Source organism: Geospiza fortis, unplaced genomic scaffold (genome assembly GCF_000277835.1).
Source record: "Geospiza fortis unplaced genomic scaffold, GeoFor_1.0 scaffold538, whole genome shotgun sequence".
In the NCBI taxonomy this organism is placed as follows: Eukaryota; Metazoa; Chordata; class Aves; order Passeriformes; family Thraupidae; genus Geospiza; species Geospiza fortis.
The window spans coordinates 649,053-662,077 of NW_005054368.1; the positions used below are offsets into that span (position 1 = coordinate 649,053).

At 46.7% G+C, this 13,025-nt stretch overlaps 1 protein-coding gene across 1 annotated transcript in view; it reads right to left on the reverse strand.

The window, feature by feature from the left end:
* Positions 1–461, reverse strand: part of KSR1 (kinase suppressor of ras 1) — a 22,578-nt gene extending 22,117 nt beyond the window's left edge. The window contains 1 exon segment of the mRNA XM_031059822.1: positions 324–461. The gene's annotated coding sequence lies outside the window, so the exon portion shown is untranslated.
* Between the last annotated feature and the right edge of the window lie 12,564 nt (positions 462–13,025).

Sequence of the window (13,025 nt, forward strand, 5' to 3'; positions counted from 1 at the left end):
TTTAGCGATCAAAGGAAACTGAATGAGAACATTGTGACCTGGCCTGCAGAGGCAAAAATGGGAAAAAGAATAGAAAGAGCCTTTTCTGCCTTGTTTAACTGTCAGTGAACTGAGCTCTACGTGTGTGTGTGTGTGTGTGTGTGAGACTGTACCAATGGTCCTGTTTTGGCTAATGCTGGACACAGAACACAGTGCAGCACAGTACTATCAGTATCAGAAAGGTCGTGAGTGATTAAGTCCTGCCGTGGCTCTCAGACCCACAGGCAGCTGGGAATGTACTGAAGGGACAGGAGGGCTCTGTGGGGGCTGTGTCCCCTCCTTACCTGCACCACCTCCTTCCTGACGTTGACGATGTCCAGCCAGTCGTTGAAGCGGGGGTAGCTGTTGAGCTCGGCGGTGCGGTCGCTCAGGGGCACGCTCAGCTTGCACTGCCGCTGCCGGTGGATGTAGTCAATCAGCTTCACCTGGGGACCAGAACACAGACTCTGAGCTTCCTGGGCACGGGCTGACCTTGCCAGGCTGTGCTTGTACAGGGGGCATGCTGGCTTGTGAGCAGGGCTCTTACATGACACAGGAGTGACATCCTCCTATGAGCTCTTGGGGAAATCCACGCAGTGCATTTCCCTCACACTGAGCATCTTTGCTCTTCAGCATTGCAGCAGAAGCCAGGACCTGCTCTAAACCCCCATCAACAGCAGTTCTGAGGCAGGAATAGCCAAAGTACCCAAAGACTCTGAGGCCAGTTATCTGATGGGCATTTCTATTACAAAATCAACATTAAAACCAGCTAAATTGAAAGAACAAAAATTCAGGCAGTTGGACTAGATGATTTCTGCACATCTTCTATTCTAAAGTTTTATTCCAAAGCTTTTATCTCCTGACCATCTCATGGCAAATGCACTACACAGAATTCTTCACTTAAGGCACAAAAGAATAAAACAGCAAAAAGGAGTATTGTTTGTGCCTTATGTTTGCTTATCAAAAAGAAAATACTCTCCAAAGATTGCTCACTGTGTCACACATTCCCATGAGGCAGGCTTAAGCTTCAAAACCTTCCTAACAAAACAATGCCTCAAAGCAAGTTAGTTGATCCATGATTTATAAACCAAAACATGTTCTTAGTCAACAAATTTTAGCATCTGGGACATGATCAGACTGAAAATGTAAAGGAAAAAACAAACATGGATTCTTTGACCACGATGTGTCTCCTCTTACAGTTCAAGTGCTTTCCTATGAAGTTAGTTGAGAGCATGTTTTATGAGCAATCTATTCCTTACAACTATCAGCTATAGCAAGTTTGTCCCTGCCCACACACCAAATTCTGACAGCAGTGCCATGCAGTCTGAGATTTATCAAAAAGTGTGTGAATACTGAAGTGATTCCAATTCCTGTAATGCCCAGAGCAATGCAAAGCATTGCCATTTCCAGGAGAGGCAATCCAGGACTGCCATGTCCTAGAAACTCAGCCATCCCTTTGCATTCTCACCCTGACCCCCCTGCTGAAACCAGAGGAGCCTTTTCACCACAACTTCCCAACAGGGCTTTGGAGCACCAGCCCTACAATGAACTGGAAATCCCAACCCCTCGTTCTCAGTACCTCTTTTTATATAAAGGGGCTCACAGCACTTCCTTTTTTCCACCCCTGCTCTGCTTCCTCTGGCCAGAGCAGGGCAGGGCAGGGCCAGCCAGGGGCTCTGTGCCTGCCATGTGTGCCATGTGCTGGGCCCTGTGAGACCCCAGGGGCTGCTGCTGGCTGTGCTCTGGCTGCCCTCTCTGCACCAGCCCCTCAGCTGTGCTCTGCCCCGAGTTCCCCTGGCTCTGGAGCAGGGGAGCTGGGATCCTCCAGGCAGCCCTGTGCACTCTGGGGCACACACGTGTCACGGGCTGCCTCAGTGCTGACCTTCTGCTTTCTCACTGTCACACGTCCTTTCCCACAGCAGCCTGTCCACAGGGCTCTCCTGTTCACTGCCATGGCAGAAAGGAGCTTGCAGGTGCTGTCCCAAGGATTTTCCTGCTCGGGGCTTGCTTTAAATTTTCTTTCTTCTCAGTGTCCTTTTCCCCTCTATGGACACTGACACTGGGATGAGTAGATGGGCAGGGGCCCCTCAGGACAGGCAGAAAGAAGAGGATGCAGGAAGTTTGTAGACTCAACAGCCCCCAGTATGCCAAAAATCAGCTTACACAAATGAGAAACAGCTTCCCAACTGTGCAATAGCTATGTCATGGAAAAGAGAAGGAAGACAGAAATCACCCAAGCCTTGTCTCTTTGCAGAGGCCACTCGAGGGAAGGGCCAATGACGATATGTGTTCTGATATACAAACTGCAACCACAACATCCAGCCCCAGGCAAACAGCTCAGCGTGTTTGTGAGCCTGCCCATGGAATTCCCAGGGCACCGAGGGATGTAGCTGCTGCTGCCCCTGGCTCACCTCACCCTTCCCCATTCCTGGGAATGCCTCAGGGTTGCAGAGCACCTAGGGACAGAGGCAAGATTGCACAGTGATTTTGGAACTGGTACAGCCAGCCCTGATGGGCCTGTGTCTAAAGCTTGGCTCTGCAGTCTGACTGTAATCTGTTATTTTAGTGTAGGATCTCCCATCAGGCAAGATTTATTTTTCCTGGAAGAAGGATGAGCTATCAGCATACTCTGTAAAGCCAGAGCTCCATGCTTCATTATATGGAACACTAATTACAGGCAAATGCCCTAAAAGTAGCACATGATCCAGAATAAAGCAGGGAACTGCAGGCATTGGAGGTGTCAGAATCTGTTCTAAAAACCACAGTGGAAGGAAAGGAGGGCTTAGCATCTATTTATAAATGAAAAATCACAAATTATGTAAAAGAAATTATACAGAAAGTGTGTGCCCCACGTTATCCAATTCCAGCGTGCAGTGTCACGAGGACAGCACGCTGCTCGAGGCAGGATGTTGCTGAGGTACAGCCACTGCTTTTGCACTCCTCACAGAAGTTCTCCTGGCCAACCCCAGAGTAACTCCAGAAGCATCACATGAGTAAGAGAACAGAGCTGGGCTGCACTCTGGCTCTGCCACTGACTGATCTGTCTGATCAGGAGCAAATGCACTCATCCCTCCCCTTCTCCCTGCACAGCTCTGCCTGCTCCTCCTGCAGGAACTCCCCGGAGCAGGCACCAGCCTCAGCTGGTTTCGTACTGCTTAAAAAAATACTGGTTCAAGAATTTCCCCTGCCCAGGTGTCATCCATAGCATAAATTCCTAAAGGACACTGCTGGAAGGGACTCTGTGCAGCATGGATTTCAATGTGGAGCTTTTCTCCTTTGCTGGAATGTAACGAATTCTCCAAAATGGATAAGCACTCTGGCAGCACAGCTCTGAGTGTCTCAGAGGGCCAAGGCTGGTTTTTCTCGGATAGCTCTTTCGCTTTTACTCCTCAAGTCCAAATTTGTTTTCCCCATGTCCTATAAATAGTGTATTTGCATTCTCGTCCCAGCCTACATACACCACGCTTCTCCCCTAGGATGAATTTCATTTTGTTGTTTCCTGCCCAGACTTTTTACTAAACTACATGGTTTGGCTTTAATAGCTGAGCTGTTGCAAAACCCTTTTCTGAGAATATAATAAAATTTCTGGGTTCAGTGACGCACATAAAAACCCACAACCAGCACACAGGTCTCCAACCACAAACTAGACTGAGAGATAAAGCCAATAGTAGCTACTCACTGCCTGCTTGCTAAATGGCACGTCCTACTCATCACAAATGGCAAACCCCATACCAGAAGCAGCAATACTCCAACTGCCTTGAACCCACAGAGACGGGAAAGGGCAAGAACAGAGACAGGACACGGAGCAGCTGGAGCACATCACTGACTCCAGGGCAGAGCCCTGCTGCTCTGCCTGGTGCAGCTGACGGCCAGGACACCAGTCCTCACTGCTCTGAGAAGGGCACATGCTGCCAGGTGCTCCTGGACACATGTTCATCTCCTTACAGCACCTTTAAAAGATCCCTTTACAGCACAGATGAGAAGCAGGTCCAAGAAGTTTAGGAGAAATCTGCCAAGCTTGTACTTTTTTATTTATTTCTGCAAAATAAACAGCAGATCTCTTGAGATGCAAGTCTGCCCAAATCCATGACCTCCAGCCAACAGCTGGGACTTTAGAGGACAATAAACAAAAAGCAAATGCCCACAAGTTTTTCAGCTGCACTTCTGCAGACATGGCACAGAAAGGCATCTGAAAAACCAGATCACTGACACTGGGCTGCAGAATTCAGGAGATACTAACCAGATAAATCAAGTTTCATGCATTTGGGCGTCAACTCTCCCCAAGCTTCTTGTTGATTATGTTTTATTTGTGTTTACAAAAGTGGCATCTTGTTCCAAAGTCACTAAAAGGCATTAAACTTAGACCAAAACCCAGTCTGAATGCACTTGATCCAAGTAAACATGGAAAAAGGAGCAAAGGCTAGAAGACTCCCCATTTTTCTGAAGCCTTCTGTGGCTTAGTTTCATGCTTTTAATTTTTAATCTGCTTATCTTGAAATACCCTATAAATGCAGCAAAAATAGTAATTTTCAACTCACAAAAAAAAAAAAAGGGAAACCATGGCAGAGAATGAAAATTATAAATTAAACAACTTGGGGACAGGCAGAGGGAGGACTCTGCTATACCAAGGTGCCAGCCAAGATTTCTTCAGAATATCAACAGTTGGAGACCAAGTTTGATTCAATCATACGTTTCACAACCAAATGCCATGTTTTCACACTTTCACAAAACTTATAATCTGCTCAGTGAAGCCTGCAACTTTTCTTGTTGACTTGAAACATACGCAATGTTTAGAAGAGGAGTTTTGCAATACCCAAAACAAACAACTGTCATGATTTAATCAACAAATCAAGCACATGGTCAAAAGCAGATCCTATTGCTCCTGTGCCCGGAGATGAAATCTCAGGGAGCCTGGCAGCACTGGAGGAGACAATAAACATGAGCTTACACGGAAACTTCCAAGGCTACAAGCAAGTCCTGCCCTGCAATTTACCCAGCTGGTGGCTGAGGCTTTAAAAGGATCAGATCAATGTATGGCCCAGCTCTTGCATGTGGTTAAGAGAAATGCAAATCATCTATCTTGCCTCAGACAGGAATTAATCAGGAAGGAACTCCTCTATTAACCTCCTGCCAAGAACCAGCCCAGAGGGCAGGGAGCACTCCCTGAAGCACCCCAGCAGCTCCTGGTGCAGCAGGACACTGCACTGGCCAGATCAGGATCACAGCGTGAGGAATGTTCTGCATTTCTGCCTCCTCAAACAGAAGACAAAACTTCTGAGCTGGAGTTTATCTGCACGGGGCACTGGGGAAAGTCAGATGAGTCATCTGAAGGCATCCAGTGAAAGTGGATTCCCTTCACACCTTTTGCTGACTCTTATCTATTCTCCCCAGTGCGATTATATACACAAACGCTATGTCAAACCAAAAAAACCTTCCAGGCCACCTGAGAACTGAAGAGAACATAAAAAGGTCAGAATTGGACTTACCAAATTTGTCTCTGAAGTCATGCTTGGTACCCATGTGAGAAATTGATAAAGATCTCACCAGCTACTGGGAGAGCAGCAGCATGTGAGGATACTTCAGGGCACTTTCTCAAAGTCATCCATTTTAAAGTGAAAAAAGGGTACAGCAGGGTTGATCCATGCAAGGGAAAGACCCAGGATGTCACTGTTATACAGCATACATATCTGGGGCAGAGCCTGGGCTCTGGAGAGCTCAAAAAGTCCCTGTGCAGGTGCCCACACAAGGCTCGGCTCTGCCAGGGGTCTGCAGGCACAGGACAGGCTTCTCTGTGCTGTGCAGCCAACCATCCAAACCAGTTCTGCTCCAGTGTGAGGGTCTGCAGGGCCCTCCAGCTGACAACAACCCAACCGTGCCTGCAGCTCTGCCCACTGAGCACTGAGCTGCTCCTTTATGAACCCAAGCTCTCAGCAGCTGACTCATCTGAGTGCCCCCAGCTATCTGGATGGTTATCAGCATCTGATCACAGCATCACCAGCACCAACTGCAGCCTCAGAAATTCTCATTTCCCCCTCTGTCCAGAGAACTCCTCCTTGTGCCTGTAGGTATAAAGATACCCGATGACAGTGTGAAGTGTTCCCTTTCTAGTACAGGGAGAATTGAACCAGTGCCTGGTTTTCACCAGTTTAGAACCAAATCTGCTTGCTTAAACTGAGAGAGTGGGTCTGTACCCTTTTCACATGACATATGCTCAATTTGCAGTGAAATCTGATCCAAACCTGTTCATAGAACACTTCGTTCAGCCACAGAGAAAACCATCCTTCCCATCTGTGCTTCCATTAGGAACAGTCACATAATGCAGGATTCAGCTGGAGAGTCTCACAATCTCACAAATTTCCAAACTACCTTGAGATCAGCAAGAAATTCGAACAGCTCTTTCCAATGCAAGCACAGGATCCGCACAGGACCCAAAGTACGAGGAAGAGAAGCAAAACACTTCATTTCAAGGAATTATTTGTATCCTAAAAAAATAGGTCACTCCATTTGTCACCCAACGTGGCTTTGCCCTCAAAACCAGTAGAACTGAAGCTACTAAAGGATGATATTGTGACCTGTATTTTCACCAGCCATGCATGGTATCAGACAAAATATTACAGAGAAATAACTAGCGGCAAAGTAATTTGCTTTATTTGAGGTGGCATCTGAGAAAAAAAAGGGGCTCACTTACTTACACGTCAGCCTCTGACCTGCAGCCTGTGGAATTCATTCTCTACTTGAACCCAGCTGACTCATTCAGCAAGAAGCTTGGCAGTGAGCAGGACACCTGTCCAGAATGGGAGGCCTGGTTTCTGTAGTTTTAGCTGTGCTGAAACAGCAGCAGAGCTCTTGCTCGCTTGGATGCATTTGCTATCCCCCCCTGCCCTGGTCACACAGGTGCAGCCACAAGCTCCAGGTCTGGGGTGACTGCTGTGCTGGGCCACAGGCACAATGCCCTTGAACAAGAGTGGCTGCAGAACAGTGACACTGCTTTGAATGCCACCAACACCTCAGGAACATCAATGCTCTCAAAGGACCCCATGCAGTAGCACCTTGTTAAAAACAAGAAAGAGGAAGAAGGATTAAAATAATTTGCACAAAGTGAAGGAGCAGCTCTGAAAAGGGGCCATGAAAGCTCTCAGTGCTCTGCTCTAACCAGTGGCTCCCAGCAGCAGGGACTCTGAAAAGCAGAAGGTGTCAGAAGGATGCCAAGGATGGAACAAGCCCCCAGGTGACAGTGCCACCATGGAGCCCTGGTGCCAGCCCTGCTGCTCCTGCAGGACCCAGCTGTGCTGCTCAGGGACTATGGGCTCACTTGTAACAGAAAAGGAAATAGTTTCTCAATGCATTGCTAAACAGACCCTGCAAAACAGGACCCAGCACAAGGCAGCAGGAAAATGTGCTGGCAAGGTGTGCTGGGGGGGAGAGGCCTTAGGAGAAACTGGTAAATACAAAGCACAGAGAGGTAGAGGGGTAGGGAGAGTTGGAACACCAGATGGATGGATTTTCCTTTGAACCCTCAGTCATGCCTGAGGCTGACACAATAGCCACTGCCCAAACACTACAGTATGTTATTTCTGCTTTGTCAAATGATGCAGACAGCATCATTTCTGGGTCACTTGGAGGCCACATACCACTCCTTTTCTTCTCCACTCTTCTCTTTTTCACAATCCCAGCAAGTAAGGCTGTAAACATTCAGTTGAGGCCTTCCCAGCTAAGAGTGGGAGGATGAAAAACTGCACAATCAAGTAGTTCCCTGAGCCTCATAACATAATTCTCTTCAAAGATTTCGTCCCAGCGAGGCATCTGAGCCTAATGCAGCTACAGGAACAGTGCTCTGCTTAAAGATCAGAGATTTCACACCCACTGAACACTAAAAATGAAAGCCCTCCCCCTTCCCTTGCAAGCCGAGGACACACACACAAGTGTAACAGAATGACTGAGAGCATTCTGCAAGACTAAGAACTGTACTTGCCATTTGCTGAGCACAGCCCTGCTGCTGCCACATCAGATCTGCAGCTCTGCTCCTCTCAGCTCACAGCTCTCCTGCACCCAGCGGGCTTCTTCACTCAGCCACGCTTCATCAGGCTTAGCTGTGCCTCCATACGGAGCACAGCAAGCTCCTCCTGCCCAGCCTCTCCTGAAGGCTATTGTTGTTTCACACTGCCCTACAGACCTGTTGGTGCATGGCCATTGAGCAGGCCAGTGGATTTACCCTGCTGTGAAGAATACCACACAGGCTTCTCCAAGTCGTGCAGGTAAACAAGCACCTGTCCAACCCTGTGAAGTCCTACAGAGGCAAATGCAGCCCAAACATAACATTAACACTCTGCCTCTCTCTATAATTATTCAGTATCTAGGCAAACCCACTGGATCTCTCCTCCCATCAAGAAAACAATTACCCCCCCACCCCTGTGGGCTTTCCAATGACTGCAGCAGAAGGCAGCAAGTGACAGGGAGAAAGACTATGGAAGGCTCAGAATCTGGAAAGGAAGCACCAGGCCATGCTCTGGGGATAGGAGTTGTGTTAAAGCCCATGGATCTCTCTGTAAAATTCAAAACTTAAAGTGCCTTTAAAGAGAATATCCTCCATAGTTTTTATGATGGCACTAATCATTCTCACACATCTCTGAAAGAACTCTCAGGTATATTTGGCTCATGGTTCAGGAAGTGAAAATAAAGACACCAACAAGCTGTGCATGTGTAAACTTAGAGCCTAAATAAAGGCGAGTTTACAGCAGACAATATAAAGCCAGACATTTCCTTCAGCAAGGTCAGGAAGAGAATGACTAATTGTGGATCCCCGTCATATTCCTGCACTTCCCTTTCCTCATTGCAAGCCTCATTCTGCAGGTCCTGAGCACCCCAAGCTGGCATAGACAGCGAGCTCCAAGGCAAACACCTTGGATGAGGTCTGAACAGTCCCCAGGACAGAACTGAGAGGTCTTGGAAAGAATCAAGCTCCTTCAATGGAGCATTTAGGTGTCCCTAATCCCAAAGGCTTTTTCCCATTTTTCTTCCTCTGCCTTCCCAGCGATCTTCCTTTTGTCTTACACGTTTCTTTTTCTGTAGCCTCAATAAAATACAAGCACAAACCTCCAGTCTCTACCATTCCCTCACGTACTGGCTGGGGAATGAGACAGATTAGCAGTTTGTTCTCAGGCTTATCAGCACACCAAGGGAAGGAAACAAAAACACAACAAAATCAAATCCTCTGCTTGTTTGACTCAACTATTCGAGCACTTCCAGAGTTCACCTTCCCCTCCTCCACGGCACACACAGTTCCCCAGACTGCTGCCGGGCTGGGCTTTGGGGAAGAGGTTTACACAGAAAAGTGTTAAATCTCTGTAGGAGCAGGCTGCAGGTCTTGGAGCTGAAGACGTTCTGTCTCTGCACCCTGGGAAATCTCAGCTAAGAAACTGTATTCTCTGAAATGCTCCCAATTATTGGGTTTCTGCTAGAAAGAATTGAGCTATTTTGGCAAAGACTGGGGTCACATTTCTCTTTTCACAGACAGTGAGTGAGAAAGCTGCCATGGCTCACTGCTCACATTTTGTTTTTCAAAAAATCTCCTTGGGGCTCTCTCTTACTGGTTCACATTTGCCTGTAGCAACCATGAGGGGGTTTCTATCATTAGTTAAATACAAATACAGGATTTAGAGTGCAGACACCTGAACCCAGATTGCCAACCCTGAAAAGAACATTTTTTTCTTATGACCCTGAGACTTTCACCCAAACCATGTTGTGCCCACTTAAAAAGTAGAGAAAAATACAGCTGCTGACCCAGTAATAGTTGTATGAGGAAAAATATAGAGGAGACTGATAAGCAGCAATTGGCCATACACCAGACAGTTCTGCAACAGCTACCTGGCATCATACAGCAGCCTGGAAAGATTTTAATCAACACTTGAAAAAAGATCACAGATACAAAAATAACAAGCACCAAGCTCAGCATCTTTCAGGCAGGTACAATATCCATTACTTTTGTGAATTTCCACAGAAACTTCACACACCACGTTTTTCTCTGTACCTAAGCAGAACAGGAGGTTGGGGTTGGGACTGGTTTTACTTTGGTTTTGTTCATTTAAGAGAAGTGTATTGTGACAGCTGGCTAAAACCAAGTTTCTCATTTTCACAGCATTCTATGGAAGCAAATTAAAGTTCTCAAAACATATTCTTCTAATAAAAATCGGCATTAAATGTACAATGGAAGAAAATGTGCCAGTTCAGAATCAGAGTTTAAGCATTTTGCTTGTGTGTCCAAAACTTATTTTATGCAGAATTTGTGAAAAATCTGACCCTGACATTTTTGCTCCAGTTGGGGATTGGAAAAAGGCCTTTAGAGTAGAGCAAAGTTCTCACACTTGCCATCGCTTCCACAATTCAGAAAAAAAATCCAGAGCATCAGCCTGTAAGAAACATTCTAAAACATTATTTTTACACTTGTATGCTTCCATTCCATTTCTCTTTTCATGCTCTACAGGCTCTTTAGGAAATACTCTTCAGAAAACTTCTTCATCACCCCTTTGCATTCCTTGTGCTGAGTTACATCCCTTTTGTCTTAAAGTATGTCCTTGGATTATGTGCTGGAGAGAAGCTGAGCAGGCTCTGGGTTCAGGGTTTCCACTGCCCTGGCTCAGCCCAGAGGAGGGACTCACTGTGCTGAGCCACATCGACCAGAAACACACAAAACCCAAACTGCTGAGGAGAAAAGAAAAAGCCATTGTAACAGCCTGTGTGCTAGTCTGTCATGGAAATACTCTCCTCCCAAGGAGCAGGGGAAACACAAAGGGATTCTGTGTTGTATTTCTCTGCCTGCCAGCGGACAGCTCTGAGTGCTGGATGCAAATTCATGCCACAGGAGTTGAGATTTTTCACTGCAGCCAAGCAGCTCTGCATCATTATACAGAGATCACTCATGGGTTTGTCCAACTCCATTTACAGTATTTCACCTTGATCTCTCCAACAGGAACATGGATAAGTTAGGCATTACTGAAAATCCTGGATCCTGAGGATGCTGTAAAAAGCTGCAATGCCACAACTGTACAGTGGCAGACTCTAAGTGCCACTGCTACACTACTACACCTCCTGCCAGGTGTGCTGTAAGACACTACTGGGAGTAACTTTTTCTAGCACTCCTCCAGAATACCAAAGCCAGAAACACAGTGAAGGCCTACAAATGGCTAAGGCATCCAGCAGATCTGCAGACAGCTTCTCACCTGTCTCACAGGCACACACTCAGTGCCCACGCTCAGCTTTCCTAATACTTGGCTTGATCCAAAATAGAGCACAAGCTGTCCTTCCACAGCTCAGTCGCTCTGAGGATTTCCACAAATGCAAAACTTACAGTGCTCAGCCATCACAGGATGAGCAAACAAAATAGCAGAATTCCCTAAGTATCAGCAGTCTTGCTTTAGAATCAGCTTCTGAAGCCAAAAATGTCTTGAACAAAAAGAAAAAAACCTTTTTACCTCCATCCTTCCTTCATAGATAGTCTTATTTCTCTTTTGTGTTTTGGTAAAGGAAATTTATAAATTCAACTAGATTGTTTACAGTATAATCTTGAAAGTGCAAATAATCAGCAGCACATTATTATTAGCTTTCCAGCTGTGATCTCATTCAAAGAACACTGAAGTTATCTGAAACTTCCAGATGCCCTGATTTCCCCGAATGCTGGACGAGGTCCTGCCCGTGCTGCCTGTCACCCCAGCAGTACAGCTGAGCCTTGTGCTGGGTTAGGTTACAAACACAGGCCTTTGGGAGCTCCATAGAAGCAGTCTGGCTGTCCAGGCTCTGGAGCCCATTTCCATGGCCTGCCTGCAAAGCCCCTGCATGTCCAGTCTTGCCTCTTCAGCACAGCCACTGCCAATCATTTCCTTCAGCTGAAAAGAGAAAGGGAGAGGACTGAACACAGTCACCCAGAAATAGGAAGCTGTAGCATTACTCACTACCTTGAGGACTTGCCTGCTCTTCCTTTTCAATTACTCAGCAGATGTTCTTAAATCAGTTACTCGGTTTCTGCATGCACCTGCCAAACCCCAATTTCGCAGGACACGCATCCACCCACTGAACTCAGCCAGGCACATCCTGCTCCCCTCCCGGCGCTGGGACTGAGCTCCAACTGCGGAGCCGCCGCCCACTCATGTCCACGGGAGGGTTCCCAACCGCTCCATCGCTGAGCTGCTTCTCAGGGCTGCTGCAATATAAAAGGGCAAATCTACCCCCATGAAGGAAAATGCTGCTTCCAAAAAAAGCCACAGTTCTTAAAAATTCCAGTTTGCCACATACACTACAGTCCCCCGTGCCAAGGTGTTCTGTTCTCATGGTGAGACTCAGGAAGGGGAGTTTGCTTCAAGTATTAATGCAGAGGTGGGGGCTTCTGTGTTGTCTGGGGTATTTTGTCTTCTTGCAGAGAAAACAGACTAGGGACACGGCTGAAAAAAATGTGCATTTAAAAAAAAAAAGTCAACTATAGGAAATTGCTTAACTGGAATGTGGCAACTTGCCACATTCTCTCTTTTAAAACTGCAAAACAGCTTTATTTTAACAAGCTGCTATGAGATTGTACTTTGGGATTGTCAGGAAGAACAAAATACACTAAACCCCACTCTGTTCAAAATGCTTTGAACCTATAACCCAAGATTTTAAGAGGGAAAAAGAAAAGCTTTGGTATGTTCTGCCATGCAGTGGGATCAGAAATTTTCAGTTTGCTCACCAATTATCAAGAATGCTCCCAGAGTGCTGTGTACAGGCACGGAGACACAAAATACAGGACTGGAAAAGCTGTGAGTGTAACTGAGATTCAGCTGCCAGGTTAACCAGGTCCCCCACAGCTCAGCTCTAGGAGAGACTCCTAAAACAGTTAAAAAGTAAAAAGGTGTCAGTGGACTGTCTGAGCTTTATCTTCCCTCCAGGACTGGTGATGCCATTTGCCAGTGAGTCTGCTTCCAGGGTCAGCTCTCTTTCCTTCTCAGCAAACAAACGCTCTCACCAGCACCTGTCCCAAGCCC